The 17,605-nt window shown below is 39.2% G+C and overlaps 3 pseudogenes; all 3 read right to left on the bottom strand.

Moving 5' to 3' along the window:
- Positions 1 to 3,235: 3,235 nt before the first annotated feature.
- On the bottom strand, positions 3,236 to 7,290 carry LOC109218869 (annotated as a pseudogene).
- A 71-nt stretch (positions 7,291 to 7,361) lies between these two features.
- On the bottom strand, positions 7,362 to 11,653 carry LOC109218868 (annotated as a pseudogene).
- A 1,402-nt stretch (positions 11,654 to 13,055) lies between these two features.
- Positions 13,056 to 15,016, bottom strand: LOC109218867 (annotated as a pseudogene).
- Positions 15,017 to 17,605: the final 2,589 nt, after the last annotated feature.

Genomic DNA, 17,605 nt, shown 5'->3' with positions numbered 1-17,605 from the left:
TGAACCCCCACAGTGAGCGCGGGTACCCAAATGGATCGGGCTGCACGCCGCAGCGGTCATGTGCATTGCATTGCATTCATGCATCTGTTCCTGTTTGTACTACGTGTCATGACATTCAACACTCTCATTTCATTGGCATTCATGCTACTTCTTGTACTGTTTACCAGACGCCCTGGTGTTAATTGTTAGTGGAGTGCTGTGCCCGAGGGGCTGACTTATGTGCGGACTTGCATTATCTGAATACGCATTCATTTGCTTGACTGTTGTAAAAGGATATTTTCAAAAGAGGTTTTTAAACTGAGCCAGATATTTTCTAAAGGATTCTTCACGGTCTTACTGTTTTCTCAAAAGGGTTGTACTGTCCTATATAGCATGATGGAGTGCTCTTACGTGATTTCTTGCCTCTCAGTTATTATTTACTCTTATTACCACTAAGTTGGAAGTACTCACTTTACTCCCTGCACCTCGCGTGCAGTTGCAGGTATCGTTCACCCGGTAGCGGGTTATTAGCGGATTGAAGGTATTGTTATTGTAGCTGAGCAAAGTGACCGCCAGCGTTCGCGGCACCGGATGTTGTCTTTTGTTTTTCCAGAAATTCATTTTTGTATAATATTGGCCCTGTAGTTAAATCAGGTTATTTTAGATGCTCATGACTTGTGACACCCCGGTCGGGTAGTAATTAACAGTTTCTAATGCCATTAAGTTGTATCTTCTATTCATTTATGTTTAATAATTGTTAGTGAAAGGATTTGGGTTAGTTGGCTGGCCTTGTCTTCACGAGAGGCGCCATCACGACCGGGTATGGGAATTGGGTCGTGACAAGTTGGTATCAGAGCCAGGTTACTAGGTCTCACGAGTCATGAGCAGGTTTAGTAGAGTCTCGCAGATCGGTACGGAGACGTCTGTATTTATCCTCGAGAGGCTGCAGAACCTTTAGGAAAACTTCCTATTCTTGGAATTATTATCGTGCGTACTTGATAAAGGAATTCTTATGCTTATGTCCCGGTAGTTTTGGAACTAAATCATGTTATACTTGTGATGTTTGCACCCTACTTGTTAATTTAAGTGCATAAATCATATTGGAACTTGATAAAGGAATTATAAAAGGTCGAAATTCATTTACTTGAGTTTTGGACGGGTTACTTGACCGTTAACAAGAATTGCTGCTTTTTTGAATATTAGCCTCTTAATAATCTTTGAATCGGTTGTTTATAAAGTATTTCCTCTTCTTGTGGAGCGCGCCGAACACTTCGGCAGTAGAATAGGTGCATATATATGTGTATACGTACTAATAAAAACAGTATAAGGCCTCTTATTAAAATTTGGTAGCCGGCGAAATGATCTTGCCGAACCCACAAATGGCTAGGAGGATTTGCGACTAGTGATTCTGTAAAATTGCCAACAGCGGCTGCCAACATCATATGCTCCTTCTTCCCCTCCAAAATAGCGCCGAACGCATGCCATTCAGAGAATGGCGAAGGGCTAATCCTCCCAAATAATCCAGCTTTGATTCCGCCGTTAAATTTGATTACTGAAGCATGGCCTGATGGTCCTGTGATCTTCACTCGGACGCGCCTCACCTCGAACCAGAATTCTTCGTGCTTCATAATTTCGGAACCAATCTTACTACTGTAAGATTTGGTTTCAGCATCATAAGAAACCCTCAAGATAATGAAAGCCCACAGAAGAACTAACGCTGCCCATCCAATAAACCGATGAATCCTCTCAAAGACATTGTGATGGAGATGGCGAACGAGAGGAAATGTTGCCACTGAAGATAAGCATAGAAGTGAAAGAATCGCAAAAGCTACCAACAATTTCCGGAGAAGCTTTTCTCTATTATGCAGCATCAACACTAAGATGCACGTGAAATGCACGTGATCATGATTATCGTAGTGTTAATTGATATAAGATGCACATGTAAAGTACGCAATTAGGAAAATAGTCATTTAGTGAGAAGGGTAAACTAAAAAATAATGATTAACTCTCTGTCAACTTGTTGAAATGGACAAGTGAACAAAAAATCTTGTTTTAGTATATGAATTACGAATAAAAAGAAACTAAAGGAGTATTATCTATTGCAAAGATTTACATGCTAAAAAGAGAAGTTTTCAACTATAAATAGAAGAAATATAAATTATGAGTCTTTAGGAGCTTCCTACTTTTATAAAAAATTAAGAATATAAATTTATGTGTTTTTCTAAAAAAGTTTGTATTGATCGACACAAGATACACGTAAAACGCACATGATTATGAAATTCGAAAACTCAAGACTCTCATACATGACCATCGTAGACAATTAACCGCGGGGCAGAAAACCACCCTAAAAAAAGCTTCCTTCCAACAGAGTGTCAAAGCAAGAATGTTTCCGATGGAAAAGAGAGTTGCTTTCTCTCTTGCGTAGCAGAAAACTCCAATAGTAGCATGAATCAACCCGGCGATATTAAGAAATAGTACAAACAAGCACTTGTAAACTGTAAACAAGCCTTCATCAAGAAGGATGGCTGACAATCTTGATGATGGCTTTGTTTTATACTTCGTGAAGCAGTTGTTTTCACGTTTGCTCAATTAAGGATCCAAAAGTGGCAATGGTGAAAACCCCATGTGACGACCCGATCGGTCGTTTTGCTTTCTAGAACCTTGTTTCCCTAAATAAGACTCCACGTATGTGCTTTTACTATTTTATGACTTGTGGGGATGGTTTGTTCCTTGGTTTGGCTTCAAGAGACTAAGTTTGACTTTGGTCAACATTTTGATAAAACAACCTCGGAATTAGGATTTGGCGGTTCCAATAGGTTCGTATGATTATTTTGGACATACGCGTATGTTCGGATCGGGTTTTGGATAACTCGGGAGCGTTTCGGCGCCTAATAGTAAAAGTTGGCTCTTTGAAGGTTTTAAAGTTTTTTAAATTTGGTTTGAAGGGGGATTTGGTGTTATCGAGGTCCAATTGGGATTTTGAGCCTCGAAATATTTCCGTATGGTGATTTAAGACTTGCATGCAAAATTAGGTGTCATTCCGAGTAGTTTAAGTATGTTTCGGCGCGTTCGGAGTAAGTTTGAAGAACTTGAAGTTCTTAGGTTGATTTCATTTGGTTTAGGGGTATGCTTCTTAGTTTTGATTTTGTTTTATCCATTTCGAGGGTTCGAGCGAGTCCTTTTTACGATTTCGAACTTGTTGTTATGTTCGGGCGGGGCCCCAAGGGCCTTGGGGGTTAATCGGACGAGGCTCGGATTAAGATTGGTACTTGGGAGCAACAGCTGAAGCTCCCAGCTTCTGGTGCAATCGCACCTGCGCTTGGCCAGCCGCAGGTGCGAGCTCGCAGAAGCTGGCCTTTTGCCGCAGAAGTGGACCAGCAAGGGGCAGCCCAGTGACCGCAGAAGTGAGCCGGGAATGCACCTGCGAAGGCGCAGGTGCGAAGGAAGCCACCGTAGAAGCGAGAAACATCGCAGGTGCGATTTTATCGCCGCATGCACGGGTTCGCAGGCTCGACCAGCTGGGCACAAAAGTGAAGGAGGTCAGTCTAGCCTTGGTCTAAACCTGCATGGTTTTGTCCACATAAGCGGAACCGCAGGTACGACTATTTTATCGTGGGTGCGAAAAACGTTGAAGAAAGAACTCCATTTAAGTCGGGGTTAAGCATTTGGGGTTCATTTATTTCACTTGGGGCGATTTTGGAGCTGGTTAGAGAGGGGGTTTTACTAGATATTTGAGGTAAGCAATTTGTATCTAATGTGAGTTCATACATAGTTTATAGGTAGGTTTTAACATGTAAATTAGTGAAAATTGTGGGCTTAAATGAAAAAACCTAGGTTTTGATAAAAATAGGATTTAACCACGAAAATGGTTATGGAATTTAGTGAAAATCATATATTTGAGTTCGTGAGGTTATAGGTAACAACTTTCTTAAAAAAAATTTGACATCCGGGCACGTGGGCCCGGGGGTGAATTTTAGGAATTCTTCAATTGGGATTAGGTAATCACTTTAAAAGTTAGGATGTGAACTTTTGAACATGTATTGATTATTTATATAACATTTGACTAATTTCGAATCATTTGGCACCAAGTTGAGGGTTTAAAGCACATTTGTGGACCAAAGAGTAAGCTTTGAGACGAGGTAAGTCTCTTTTCTAACCTTGTAAGAGAGAATTAACCCCATAGGTGAATTGATTTATTATGTGATTCTATTTTTGTGGGCTGCGTACGCACGAGGTGACGAGAGTCCGTACGTAGCTACTAGTTATGCTTATGTCCAGGTAGTTTAGGACCTAAATCATGTTATACTTGCGATGTTTGCACCCTACTTGTTAATTTAAGTGCATAAATCATATTGGAACTTGATAAAGGAATGTAAAAGGTCGAATTTTATTTAGTTGAGTTTTGGACGGGTTACTTGACCGTTAATAAGAATTGGTGCTTTTTTGAATATTAGCCTCTTAATAATCTTTGAATCGGTTGTTTATAAAGTATTTCCTCTTCTTGTGGAGCGGGCCGAACGCTTTGGCAGTAGAATAGATGCATATACGTGTGTATACGTACTAATAAAAAAAGTATAAGGACTCTTATTAAAATTTGGCAGCTGGCGAAATGATCTTGCCGAATCCACAAATGGCTAGGAGGATTTGCGACTAGTGATTCTGTAAAATCGTTAACGTCTGCCAACATCATATGCTCCTTCTTCCCTTCCAAAATAGTGCCGAACGCATGCCATTCAGAGAATGGCGAAGGGCTAATCCTCCCAACTAATCCAGCTTTGATTCCGCCATCAAATTTGATTACTGAAGCATGGCCAGATGGTGCTGTGATCTTCACTCGGACGTGCCTCACCTCGAACCAGAATTCTTAGAGCTTCATAATTTCGGTACCAATCTTTCTATTGTAAGGTTTGGTTTCAGCATCATAAGAAACCCTCAAGATAATGAAAGCCCACAGAAGAACTAACGCTGCCCATCCGATAAACCGATGAATTCTCTCAAAGACATTGTGATGGTGATGGCGAACGAGAGGAAATGTTGCCACTGAAGATAAGCATAGAAGTGAAAGAATCGCAAAAGCTACACCAATTATTTCCGGTGAAGCCTTTTCTCTATTATTCAGCATCAATACTAAGGCATAGACTAACCATACAATTGAAGAAATTGCACAGCCACTATGAACCCCACCAAGCGATTTGAAATAACGACGTCACCATGGTCTTGATCTGAATAGGAATGCAAGACCTTCCTAGACAATTAACATCATTAACAAGCGCTTGTAAACAGTAAACAAGCCTTGAACAATATGGATGACTGACAATCTTGATGATGGCTTTGTTTTATGCTTTAATAACTTTTTTTACGCTTTCTCAACTGAGGATCCTCGGAAGGCATAACAAAAAGTTTATATTGGTTAACAAAAAGATGCACATGTAAAGCACGCAATTAGAAAAATAGTTATTTAATGAGAAGGGTAAATTATAAAATAATGATTAATTCTCTGTCGACTTGTTAAAATGGACATGTAAACCAAAAAATCTTTTTTTATTATATGAATTACGAATAAAAAGAAACGAAAGGAGTATTATCTATTGCAAAGATTTACATGCTAAAAAGAGAAGTTTTCAACTATAAATAGAAGAAATATAAATTATGGGTCGTTAGGAGTGTCATACTTGATAAGAGGGTGTGGAGGTCGAGGATTAAGGTAGAAGGTTAGTAGGTAGATATAGTGTTCATCGATAGGCTTAGTAGCCTGCACTTTCCTTCATATTCTTTGATTTTTATTACGGTATGTGGTTTTGTTCGCCTCAGATATTGTATTCCGTGTTGCTATTATTGGATAATGTTTTCCATCCTTGCTTCCCTCTTCTTCTTATTGCCCTTCCTGAGCCGAGGGTCTATTGGAAACAACCTCTCTACCTGCATTAGGTAGGGGTAAGGTCTGCGTACAAACTACTCTCCCCAGACCCCACATGTTAGGATCAAACTGGGTTAGTTAAGAATATAAATTTATGTGTTTTTCAAAAAAAGTTTGTACTGATTGACACAAGATGCACGTAAAACGCACATGATTATGAAATTCAAAAACTTAAGAATCTCATACAAGACCATCGTAGACAAGTAACCGTGGGGCAGAAAACCACCCTAAGAAAAGCTTCACACCAACAACAGTGTCAAAGCAAGAACTTTACCGATGGAAAAGAGAGTTGCTTTCTCTCCTGCGTAGCAGAAAACTCCAATAGTAGCAAGAATCAACCTGGTGATATGCAGAAATAGTAGAAACAAGCAATTGTAAATAGTAAACAAGCCTTTATCAAGAAGGATGACTGACAATCTTGATGATGGCTTTGTTTTATACTTCGAGAAGCACTTGTTTTCACGTTTGCTCAACTAAGGATCCAAAAGTGGCAATGGTGAAAACCCCATGTAACGATCCGATCGGTCGTTTTGCTTTCTAGAACCTTGTTTCCCTAAATAAGACTCCACGTATGTGCTTTTACTATTTTATGACTTGTGGGGATGGTTAGTTCGGGATTTGGAAGGGTTCGAGTTGAAATCGGAACACTTGGTTTCTTGGTTTGGCTTTAAGAGGCTAAGTTTGACTTCGGTCAATATTTTGAGTAAACAACTTCAGAATTAGGATTTCACAGTTCCAATAGGTTTGTACGATGATTTCTGATATACGCGTATGTTCGGATCGAGTTTTGGATGACCCGGGAGCGTTTCGGCGCCTAATAGTGAAAGTTGGCTCTTCGAAGGTTTTAAAGTTTTTTAAATTTGGTTTGAAGTATGATTTGGTGTTATCAAGGTCCAATTGAGATTTCGAGCCTGGAAATATTTTTGTATGGTGATTTAAGACTTGCACGCAAAGTTTGGTGTCATTCCGAGTAGTTTATGTATGTTTCGGCGCGTTCGGAGTAAGTTTGAAGAACTTGAAGTTCTTAGGTTGATTTGATTTCTTTAGGGGTATGCTTCTTAGTTTTGATGTTGTTTTATTTGTTGCAAGGGTTCGAGCGAGTCCTTTTTACGATTTCAAACTTGTTGGTATGTTCGGGCGGGGCCTAGGGGCCTCGGGTTTTAATCGGACGAGGCTCGGACCAAGTTTGGTACTTGGGAGCAATAGCCGAAGCTCCCAGCTTCCTTTGTAATCGCACCTGTGCTTGGCCAGACATAGGTGCGAGCTCGCAGAAGCTAGCCTTTTGCCGCAGAAGCGGACCAGCAAGGGGCAGCCCAGTGATGGAAGATGCGAGCTGGGAACCGCACTTGCGAAGGTGCAGGTGCGAAGGAAGCCACCGCAGAAGCGAGAAACATCGCAGGTGCGATTTTATCGCCGCAGGCACGGGTTCGCAGGCTCGACTAGCTGGGCACAGAAGCGAATGAGGTCAGTCTAGCACGGGTTCGTAGAATAGATGCATAAATGTGTGTATACGTACAAAAATAAAAAGTATAATGCCACTTATTAATATTTGGCAACCGGCAAAATGAACTTGCCGAACCCACAAATAGCTAGGAGGATTTGCGACTAGTGATTCTATAAAATCGCCAACAGCGGCTGCCAACATCATGTTATCCTTCTTCCCTTCCAAAATAGTGCCGAACGCATGCCATTCAGAGAATGGCGAAGGGCTAATCCTCCCAAATAATCCAGCTTTGATTCCGCTGTCAAATTTGATTACTGAAGCATGGCCAGATGGTGCTGTGATCTTCACTCGGACGCGCCTCACCGTGAACCAGAATTCTTCATGCTTCATAATTTCGGAACAAATCTTACTATTGTAAGATTTGGTTTCAACATCATAAGAAACCCTCAAGATAATGAAAGCCCACAGAAGAACTAACGCTACCCATCCGACAAACCTATGAATCCTCTCAGAGATATTGTGATGGAGATGGCGAACGAGAGGAAATGTTGCCACTGAAGTAAGCATAGAAGTGAAAGAATCGCAAAAGCTACACTTCCACTGAAGCCTTTTCTCTATTATTCAACGTCAACACTAAGGCATAGACTAGCCATACAATTGAAGAAATTGCACAACCACTATGAACCCCACCAAGCGATTGAAATAATGACGTGACCGTGGTTTTTATCTGAATTGGAATGCATGACCATCCTAGACAATTAACATCATTAACAAGCGCTTGTAAACAGTAAACAAGCCTTGAACAATACGGATGACTAACAATCTTGATGATGGTTTTGTTTTATGCTTCATTTCATTAATAACTTTTTACGTTTTCTCAACTGAGGATCCTCGGAAGGCATAACAAAAAATTTATATTCGTTAACAAAAGGATGCACATGAAACGCACGTGATCATGATTAATCGTAGTGTTAATTGATATAAGATGCACATGTAAAGCACGCAGTTAGGAAAATAGTTATTTAATGAGAAGGGTAAATTAAAGAGTAATGATTAATTCTCTATCAACTTGTTAAAATGGACAAGTAAACCAAAAAATCATTTTTAAGTATATGAATTACGAATAAAAAGAAACGAAAGGTGTATTATCTATTACAAAGAATTACATGCTAAAAGAGAACTTTTCAAGTACAAAGAGAAGAAATATAAATTATGAGTCTTTAGGAGTTTCCTACTTTTATAACAAATTATTAATAAAAATTTATGTGTTTTTTCAAAAAAGTTTGTATTGATTGACACAAGATGCACGTAAAACGCACATGATTATGAAATTCAAAGAACTCAAGAATCTTATGCAGGACCATCGTAGACAATTAACCGCGGAGCAGAAAACCACCCTCAGAAAAGCTTCACTCTAACAGAGTGTCAAACCAAGAACGTTTCCGATGGAAAACAGAGTTGCTTTCTCTCTTGCGTAGCAGAATACTCCAATAGTAGCAAGAATCAACCCGGTGATATTCAGAAATATTATAAACAAGCGCTTGTAAATAGTAAACAAGCCTTCATAAAGAAGGATGACTGACAATCTTGATGATGGCTTTGTTTTATACTTCGTGAAGCACTTGTTTTCATGTTTGCTCAACTAAGGTTCCAAAAGTGGCAATGGTGAAAACCCCATGTAACGACCTGATCAGTCGTTTTGATTTGTAGAACCTTGTTTCCCTAAATAAGACTCACGTATGTGCTTTTACTGTTTTATGACTTGTGAGGATGGTTAGTTCGGGATTTGGAAGGGTTCGAGTTGAAATCGGAACACTTGGTTACTTGGTTTGGCTTTAGGAGGCTAAGTTTGACTTCGGTCAATGTTTTGTGTAAAAAACCTCGGAATTAGGATTTAACGGTTCCAATAGGTTCGTATGATGATTTCGGACATACGCGTATGTTCGGATAGGGTTTTGGATGACCCGGGAGCATTTCAGCGCCTAATAGTGAAAGTTGGCTCTTTGAAGGTTTTAAAGTTTTTCAAATTTGGATCGAAGTAGAATTTGGTGTTATCGACGTCCTATTGGTATTTCGAGCCTAGAAATATTTCCGTATGGTGATTTAAGACTTGCACGCAAAATTTGGTTTCATTCCGAGTAGTTTAAGTATGTTTCGGCACGTTCAGAGTAAGTTCTAAGAACCTGAAGTTCTTAGGTTGTTTAGATTTGGTTTGGGGTATGCGTCTTAATTTTGATGTTGTTTTATCCGTTTCGAGGGTTCGAGCGAGTCCTCTTTACGATTTCAAACTTGTTGGTATGTTCGGGCGGGTTTCCAGGGGCCTCGGGTGTTAATCGGACGAGGCTCGGACCAAGTTTGGTACTTGGGAGCAACAGCTGAAGCTCCCAACTTCTGGTGCAATCTCACCTGCGCTTGGCCAGCTTGACCAACTGGGCACAGAAGCGAAGGAGGTCAGTCTAGCTTGGTCCACAGCTGCGTGGTTTTGTCCGCATAAGCGGAACCGCAGGTACGCCTATTTTATCGTGGGTGCGAAAAACGTTGAAGACAGAACGTCATTTAAGTCCGGGTTGAGCATTTGGGGTTCATTTATTTCACTTCTTGGGGCTATTTTGGAGCTGGTTTGAGAGGGGGTTTTACTAGATATTTGAGGTAAGCAATTTGTATCTCATGTGAGTTAAATACATTGTTTATTGGTAGATTTTAACATATAAATTAGTGAAAATTGTGGGTTTAGATGGAAAACCCTAGTTTTTGATAAAAGTGGGATTTAACCACGAAAATGGTTATAGAGTTTAGTGAAAATCATATATTTGAGTTAGTGAGGTTATGGGTAACAAATTTCTTAAAAAAAATTCGACATCCGGGCACTTGGGCCCAGGGGTGAATTTTAGGAATTCTTCAATTGGGGTTGAGTAATCACTTTAATAGTTAAGATATGAACTTTTGAACATGTATTGATTATTTATATACCATTTGACTAATTTCGACTCATTTGGCACCGAGTTGAGTGTTTAAAGCACATTTGTGGACCAGAAAGTAAGCTGAGGCGAGGTAAGTCTCTTTTCTAACCTTGTAAGAGGGGAATTAACCCCATAGGTGAATTGATTTAATATGTGATTCTATTTTTGTGGGATGCGTATGCACGAGGTGATGAGAGTCCGTACGTAGCTCCTAATTATGCTTATGTCCAGGTAGTTTAGGAACTAAATCATGTTATACTTGTGATGTTTGCACCCTAGTTGTTAATTTAAGTGCATAAATCATACTGGAACTTGATAAAGGAATTGTAAAAGGTCAAAATTCATTTACTTGAGTTTTGGACGGGTTACTTGACCATTAATAAGAATTGGTGCTTTTTTGAATATTAGCCTCTTAATAATCTTTGAATCGGTTATTTATAAAGTATTTCCTCTTCTTGTGGAGCGCGCCGAACGCTTCGGCAGTAGAATAGGTGCATATATGTGTGTATACATACTAATAAAAAAAGTATGAGGCCTCTTATTAAAATTTGGCAGCCAGCGAAATGATCTTGCCGAACCCACAAATGGCTAGGAGGATTTGCGACTAGTGATTCTGTAAAATTGCCAACAGCGGCCGCCAACATCATATGCTCCTTCTTCCCCTCCAAGATAGCTCCGAACGCATGCCATTCAGAGAATGGCGAAGGGCTAATCCTCCCAAATAATCCAGCTTTGATTCCGCCGTTAAATTTGATTACTGAAGCATGGCCAGATGGTGCTGTGATCTTCACTCGGACGCGCCTCACCTCGAACCAGAATTCTTCGTGCTTCATAAATTCGGAACCAATCTTACTATTGTAAGATTTGGTTTCAGCATCATAAGAAACCCTCAAGATAATGAAAGCCTGCAGAAGAACTAACGCTGCCCATCCAATAAACCGATGAATCCTCTCAAAGACATTGTGATGGAGATGGCGAACGAGAGGAAATGTTGCCACTAAAGATAAGCATAGAAGTGAAAGAATCGCAAAAGCTACACCAACAATTTTCGGAGAAGCCTTTTCACTATTATGCAGCATCAACACTAAGGCATAGACTAGCCATACAATTGAAGAAATTGCACAGCTACTTTGAACCCACCAAGCGATTGAAATAACGACGTCACCATGGTCTTGATCTAAATAGGAATGCAAGACCATCCTAGACAAATAACATCATTAACAAGCTCTTGTAAATAGTAAATAAGCCTTGAACAATACGGATGACTGACAATCTTGATGATGGCTTTGTTTTATGCTTCATTTAATTAATAACTTTTTTACGTTTTCTCAACTGAGGATCCTCGGAAGGCATATCAAAAAGTTTATATCGGTTAACAAAAAGATGCACGTGAAATGCACGTGATCATGATTAATCGTAGTGTTAATTGATATAAGATGCACATGTAAAGTACGCAATTAGGAAAATAGTTGTTTAATGAGAAGGGTAAACTAAAAAATAATGATTAATTCTCTGTCAACTTGTTAAAATGGACATATGAACAAAAAATCTTTTTTTAGTATATGAATTACGAATAAAAAGAAACTAAAGGAGTATTATCTATTGCAAATATTTACATGCTAAAAAGAGAAGTTTTCAACTATAAATAGAAGAAATATCATTATGAGTCTTTAGGAGCTTCCTACTTTAATAAAAAATTAAGAATATTAATTTATGTGTTTTTTTAAAAAAGTTTGTATTGATTGACACAAGATACACGTAAAACGCACATGATTATGAAATTCGAAAACTCAAGAATCTTATACAGGACCATCGTTGACAATTAACCGCGGGGCAGAAAACCACCCTCAGAAAAGCTTCCCTCCAACAGAGTGTCAAAGCAAGAATGTTTCCGATGGAAAAGAGAGTTGCTTTCTCTCTTGCGTAGCAGAAAACTCCAATAGTAGCATAAATCAACTCGGTGATATTCAGAAATAGTACAAACTAGCACTTGTAAATAGTAAACAAGCCTTCATCAAGAAGGATGACTGACAATCTTGATGATGGCTTTGTTTTATACTTCGTGAAGCACTTGTTTTCACGTTTGCTCAATTAAGGATCCAAAAGTGGCAATGGTGAAAATCCCATGTAACGACCCGAGTCGTTTTGCTTTCTAGAACCTTGTTTCCCTAAATAAGACTCCACGTATGTGCTTTTACTGTTTTATGACTGGTGGGGATGGTTGGTTCCTTGGTTTGGCTTTAAGACGCTAAGTTTGTCTTTGGTCAACATTTTGAGAAAACAACCTCGGAAATAGGATTTGGCAGTTTCAATAGGTTCGTATGATTATTTCGGACATACGCGTATGTTAGGATCGGGTTTTGGATGACCCGGGAGCGTTTCAGTGCCTAATAGTAAAAGTTGGCTCTTTGAAGGTTTTAAAGTTTTTTAAATTTGGTTTGAAGTGGGATTTGGTGTTATCGAGGTCCAATTGGGATTTTGAGCCTGGAAATATTTCCATATGGTGATTTAAGACTTGCACACAAAATTCGGTGTCATTCCGAGTAGTTTAAGTATGTTTCGGCGCGTTCGGAGTAAGTTTGAAGAACTTGAAGTTCTTGGGTTGATTTGATTTGGTTTAGGGGTATGCTTCTTAGTTTTGATTTTGTTTTATCCATTTCGAGGGTTCGAGTGAGTCCTTTTTACGATTTCGAACTTGTTGTTATGTTCGGGCGGGGCCCCAAAGGCCTCGGGTGTTAATCGGACGAGGCTCGGATTAAGATTGGTACTTGGGAGCAACAGCTGAAGCTCCCAGCTTCTGGTGCAATCGCATCTGCGCTTGGCCAGCCGCAGGTGCGAGCTCGCAGAAGCTGGCCTTTTGCCGCAGAAGTGGACCAGCAAGGGGTAGCCTAGTGACTGCAGAATCGAGACGGGAACCGCACCTGTGAAGGCGCAGGTGCGAGGAAGCCACCGCAGAGGCGAGAAACATCGCAGGTGCGATTTCATTGCCGCATGCACGCGTTCGCAGGCTCGACCAGCTGGGCACAAAAGTGAAAGAGGTCAGTCTAGCCTTGGTCCAAACATGCATGGTTTTGTCCGCATAAGCGGAACCGCAGGTACGACTATTTTATCATGGGTGCGAAAAACGTTGAATACAGAACTCCATTTGAGTCGAGGTTAAGCATTTGGGCTTCATTTATTTCACTTGGGGCGATTTTGGAGCTGGTTAGAGAGGGGGTTTTACTAGATATTTGAGGTAAGCAATTTGTATCTAATGTGAGTTAAATACATAGTTTATAGGTAGGTTTTAACATGTAAATTAGTGAAAATTGTGGGCTTAGATGAAAAACCCTAGGTTTTGATAAAAATAGGATTTAACCACGAAAATGATTATGGAATTTAGTGAAAATCATATATTTGAGTTCGTGAGGTTATAGGTAACAACTTTCTTAAAAAAAATTTGACATCCGGGCACGTGTGCCTGGGGGTGAATTTTAGGAATTCTTCAATTGGGATTGGGTAATCACTTTAAAAGTTAGGATGTGAACTTTTGAACATGTATTGATTATTTATATTATATTTGACTAATTTCGAGTCCTTTGGCACCGAGTTGAGGGTTTAAAGCACATTTGTGGACCAAAGAGTAAGCTTTGAGACGAGGTTAGTCTCTTTTCTAACCTTGTAAGAGAGAATTAACCCCATAGGTGAATTGATTTATTATGTGATTCTATTTTTGTGGGCTGCGTATGCACGAGGTGACGAGAGTCCGTACGTAGCTACTAGTTATGCTTATGTCCAGGTAGTTTAGGACCTAAATAATGTTATACTTGCGATGTTTGCACCCTACTTGTTAATTTAAGTGCTTAAATCATATTGGAACTTGATAAAGGAATGTAAAAGGTCGAATTTTAATTACTTGAGCTTTGGACGGGTTACTTGACCGTTAATAAGAATTGGTACTTTTTTGAATATTAGCCTCTTAATAATCTTTGAATCGATTGTTTATAAAGTATTTCCTCTTCTTCTGGAGCGGGCCGAACACTTCGGCAGTAGAATAGATGCATATACGTGTGTATACGTACTAATATAAAAAGTATAAGTCCTCTTATTAAAATTTGGCAGCTGGCGAAATGATCTTGCCGAACCCACAAATGGCTAGGAGGATTTGCGACTCGTGATTCTGTAAAATCACCAACAACGGCTGCCAACATCATATGCTCCTTCTTCCCTTCCAATATAGTGTCGAACGCATGCCATTCAGAGAATGGCGAAAGGCTAATCCTCCCAAGTAATCCAGCTTTGATTCCACCATCAAATTTGATTATTGAAGCATGGCCAAATGGTGCTGTGATCTTCACTCAGACGTGCCTCACCTCGAACCAGAATACTTAGTGCTTCATAATTTCGGTACCAATCTTTCTATTGTATGGTTTGGTTTCAGCATCATAAGAAACCCTCAAGATAATGAAAGCCCACAGAAGAACTAACGCTGACCATCCGATAAACCGATGAATTCTCTCAAAGACATTGAGATGGAGATGGCGAACGAGAGGAAATGTTTCCACTGAAGATAAGCATAGAAGTGAAAGAATCGCAAAAGCTACACCAATGATTTCCGGTGAAGCCTTTTCTCTATTATTCAGCATCAACGCTAAGGCATAGACTAGCCATACAATTGAAGAAATTGCACAGCCACTATGAACCCCACCAAGCGATTTGATATAACGACGTCACCATGGTCTTGATCTAACTAGGAATGCAAGACAATCCTAGACAATTAACATCATTAACAAGCGCTTGTAAACAGTAAACAAGCCTTGAACAATACGGATGACTGACAATCTTGATGGTGGCTTCGTGTTATGCTTTAATAACTTTTTTTACATTTTCTCAACTGAGGATCCTCGGAAGGCATAACAAAGTTTATATTGGTTAACAAAAAGATGCACGTGAAATGCACATGATCATGATTAATCATAGTGTTAATTGATATAAGATCCACATGTAAAGCACGCAATTAAAAAATAATGATTAATTCTCTGTCGACTTGTTAAAATGGAGAAGTAAACCAAAAAATCTTTTTTTAGTATATGAATACGAATAAAAAGAAACGAAAGGAGTATTATCTATTGCAATGATTTACATGCTAAAAAGAGAAATTTTCAACTATAAATAGAAGAAATATAAATTATGCATCGTTAGGAGTGTCATACTTGATAAGAGGGTGTGGAGGTCGAGGATTAAGGTAGAAGGTTAGTAGGTAGTTTATAGTGTTCACCGATAGGCTTAGTAGCTTGCATTTTCCTTCATATTCTTTGATTTTTATTACAGTATGTGGTTTTGTTCGCCTCAGGTATTTTATTCCGTGTTGCTATTATTGGATATTGTTTTCCATCCTTGCTTCCTTCTTCTTCTTATTGCCCTTCCTGAGCCGAGGGTCTATTGGAAACAACCTGTCTACCTGCATTAGGTAGGGGTAAGGTCTGCGTACAAACTACCCTCCCCAGACCCCACATGTTAGGATCAAACTGGGTTAGTTATTGTTGTTGTTGTAGGAGTTTCATACTTTTATAACAAATTAAGAATATAAATTTATGTGTTTTCCAAAAAAAGTTTGTACTGATTGACCCAAGATGCACGTAAAACGCACATGATTATGAAATTCAAAAACTTAAGAATCTCATACAAGACCATCGTAGACAAGTAACCGCGGGGCAGAAAACCACCCTAAGAAAAGCTTCACTCCAACAACAGTGTCAAAGCAAGAAGTTTTTCGATGGAAAAGAGAGTTGCTTTCTCTCTTGCGTAGCAGAAAACTCCATTAGTAGCAAGAATCAACCTGGTGATATTCAGAAATAGTACAAACAAGCAATTGTAAATAGTAAACAAGCCTTTATCAAGAAGGATGACTGGCAATCTTGATGATGGCTTTGTTTTATACTTCGAGAAGCACTTGTTTTCACGTTTTCTCAACTAAGGATCCAAAAGTGGCAATGGTGATAACCCCATGTAACGATCCGATCGGTCGTTTTGCTTTCTAGAACCTTGTTTCCCTAAGTAAGACTCCAGTATGTGCTTTTACTATTTTATGACTTGTGGGGATGGTTAGTTCGGGATTTGGAAGGGTTCGAGTTGAAATCGGAACACTTGGTTTCTTGGTTTGGCTTTAAGAGGCTAAGATTGACTTCGGTCAACGTTTTGAGTAAACAACTTCGGAATTAGGATTTGACAGTTCCAATAGGTTCGTATGATGATTTCGGATATACGCGTATGTTCGGATCGGGTTTTGGATGACCCGGGAGCATTTCGGCGCCTAATAGTAAAAGTTGGCTCTTCAAAGGTTTTAAAGTTTTTTAAATTTGGTTTGAAGTAGGATTTGTTGTTATCAAGGTCCAATTGGGATTTCGAGCCTGGAAATATTTCTGTATGGTGATTTAAGACTTGCACACAAAATTTGGTGTCATTCCGAGTAGTTTAAGTATGTTTCGGCGCGTTCGGAGTAAGTTTGAAGAACTTGAAGTTCAAAGGTTGATTTGATTTGTTTGGGGGTATGCTTCTTAATTTTGATGTTGTTTTAGGAATTCTTCAATTGGGATTGGGTAATCACTTAAAAAGTTAGGATGTGAACTTTTGAACATGTATTGATTATTTTTATAATATTTGACTAATTTCGAGTCATTTGGCACCGAGTTGAGTGTTTAAAGCACATTTGTGGACCAGAAAGTAAGCTTTGAGACGAGGTAAGTCTCTTTTCTAACCTTGTAAGAGGGAATTAACCCCATAGGTGAATTGAATTAATATGTGATTCTATTTTTGCGGGTTGCGCATGCACGAGGTGACGAGAGTCCGTACGTAGCTTGTAATTATGCTTATGTCCTGGTATTTTAGGACCTAAATCATTTTATACTTGCGATGTTTGCACCCTACTTGTTAATTTTTGTGCTTAAATCATATTGGAACTTGATAAAGGAAATGTAAAAGGTCGAATTTGATTTACTTGAGTTTTGGACGGGTTACTTGACCGTTAATAAGAATTGGTGAATTTCTGAATATTAATCTCTTAATAATCTTTGAATCGGTTGTTTATAAAGTATTTCCTTTTCTTGTGGAGTGGGCCGAATGACTCGGTAGTAGAATAGATACATTTATGGTTCGTGCCGTTCGACCCTCGGCACTGCATAGTTTATATATTTGTATGTTGGATCGGGTCGTACGACCTCGGCATAATTCATGCGTAATAATCCTTGGAGACCAATTATACTTGATAATTTTTCATTGGCTTGAGATATTAATTTGTTAAATGTTGGGAATTAATTTTTGATTTAC

Source organism: Nicotiana attenuata, unplaced genomic scaffold, assembly GCF_001879085.1.
Source record: "Nicotiana attenuata strain UT unplaced genomic scaffold, NIATTr2, whole genome shotgun sequence".
Classification (NCBI taxonomy): domain Eukaryota; kingdom Viridiplantae; phylum Streptophyta; class Magnoliopsida; order Solanales; family Solanaceae; genus Nicotiana; species Nicotiana attenuata.
This window is presented reverse-complemented; position numbering and strand designations above follow the sequence as displayed.